General features: G+C 36.7%; 1 pseudogene; it reads left to right on the top strand.

Moving 5' to 3' along the window:
- Positions 1-881: 881 nt before the first annotated feature.
- On the top strand, positions 882-2048 carry LOC131051601 (probable glutathione S-transferase; annotated as a pseudogene).
- Positions 2049-2325: the final 277 nt, after the last annotated feature.

Raw genomic sequence — 2325 nt, forward strand, 5'->3', positions numbered from 1 at the left:
GACTAATAGATAATGGTTGCAAAGATTATGTCAATGTCAAGGTTGAAAACTAGGAAACACCACAAAATTGTCGAGCTTGTGAAAGAAACAAAAGCTACTTCAAACATTTGGAGGGTGGCATTGAAAACCTAATCAAAATAAATAGAGGCCTGATGCAAAAGTGTGTTACCAAGGTCATGATTGTAGCAAAGAAGATCAAGAAGAATAAGAAAAGAAAAGTCCATGGTTGGATAGATGATGGATGGACAAAAGGAAAGATGAGCAGCAACTTGCTCCCTTGGGAGGAGGTGTTGAATGGTATGCTAGATAGTTGGAGCTATATAATTTAATGTCCCCTATTGTTTTCTTTTGATGTTCTTCATCTTAATTATTTTTAATTTATATTTATTGAACTATTATGTTTATCCTTATGCTATGTAAACTTAGTTAACCTCTACATTTTATAATTGACTTGCTCTTCAAACCCTTTTTTTTTAAGATAAATAAATTTTTTATTATGATGTGTAACAAGTTAGAACCCTTACCTACTTAATAAAAAACAATATCACTTGAATTAACTCAACGTCATGATCCTAAACATAGATATATGTAACCGCCCTTGATAACCCTCGAACTACTCATCCAACCTAGCCTAACTTCGAATCTTCTGCAATAAAAAAAGTAGACGACTACGCTTCGTGGGTTTTCTTGGTCCGTACCCTTCGCATGAATATACGCCTCAATTAATGGCGTGCTCAAGACTTCTCCTTTACAAGGACATTGTTACGCAAAGGCCGATGTCAGCAGAACTCTAAGCAGCGAACAGCTGGATAATCTTAAGCAGGGGAGAGTGTCGTTCGTTCAACCTAAAATTGCCGACATTAGTTTTTCTTATATATATTTGCACTCCCATGCCAAAAAATGAAGACCGAGAAAACTTTAGACTTGTCTGAAGTCTGTGTGGTGTGTGTGATATAAAATGGAGCAAGTGAAAGTGCTCAGCGCAGAGGGGAGTCCATTCGCCATGCGGGTCTTAATTGCCTTGGAAGAGAAAGGTGTGAAATACGAATACCAATTAGAGGATCTGCCCTCCAATAAGAGCGACCTACTCCTGCAAATGAATCCTGTGTACAGGAAAGTACCTGTCCTCATCCACAATGGCCAGCCCATATGCGAGTCTCTTATAATTCTTCAATACATCGACGAGGTTTGGGATTCCAAACAGTTTCTACCTGCCAAGCCATATGATCGTGCCCTTGCCCGCTTCTGGGCCGACTTCCTCGATAAAAAGGTAATGGTTTCTTAGTTGTCATTGGCATGAGCATTTAAGTGAATCAACACATTTTCAACTAGCTGGAGACTGAGCAAGTATAGTACATTGGTCCTTGGTTTTTTAGCAGTTTCTTGACTCGGGGATTCGTTTCGTTAAATCGAAAGACGAGGCTCAGGAGCAGGCCAAGCGTGACATGCTGGAGAACCTAAAAATTTTAGAAGGGACGTTGAAAGAAATGTCAGCGTGAGGATCTCTGCCCTTCTTCGGGGGAAAGGATTTTGGGTTCCTGGATATCGCCTTCGCTCCCTATGTGCCGTGGTTCCATATTTATGAAAGTATCGGGAATTTCAAGTTCCCGTTTGAAACTGAATATCCGTTGATTGATGCGTGGGCTAAGAGATGTATGGAGAGGGAGAGCGTCAAGAAAATTACTCCCTCTGATCAGACTCTGGAGAGGGGTTTAGAAATCAGGAAGAGACTTGTGTAGATTAAAGCACAAGTATTTTATGCAGAATATACTGTATTTGTTAAGTAGCTAGTTTGTGTAAGAGTCTTAAGGTAAATAAGCTTACCATAAGATTTTCGATGGCAGACATGAAAATCCAATCGAAAATCCAAGAATGTGAGGAGCATAAGAGAGTAATCTCCCACTCAATATATTATTTCTCACTTGTGTCTTCGTTCACGGTATGTGGAATATTATAACAAGTATCAGATGGGCATTTAATATTTTTGTGGCAATCTTGTCGTATTGACTAGGTGGCATGTAGTGAATATATTAAAATATATATATTTTTCATGTTTTTCAATATAATAAAGAGGAAGGTTGTGAGATGCTTTTCAAGTTCATACTTTGAGTGTATATTATATTTTTAATTGTTTTTTTAAATTATATTTTAGTTATTAATGTAAGTAATTAAATTTAAAGAAAACAAAGATATCAACAAAATACATCAAAATGAATCATAGACTTATTTCTAATGAAGAGAAAAGATATTACATAATTATTAGATTTTCATTTATAAGAGGTTCAAGGTGTACATTTATGGAAAAAAATGTAACACAAATATATT

This window comes from Cryptomeria japonica, chromosome 7 (genome assembly GCF_030272615.1).
Source record: "Cryptomeria japonica chromosome 7, Sugi_1.0, whole genome shotgun sequence".
NCBI classification, from domain to species: domain Eukaryota; kingdom Viridiplantae; phylum Streptophyta; class Pinopsida; order Cupressales; family Cupressaceae; genus Cryptomeria; species Cryptomeria japonica.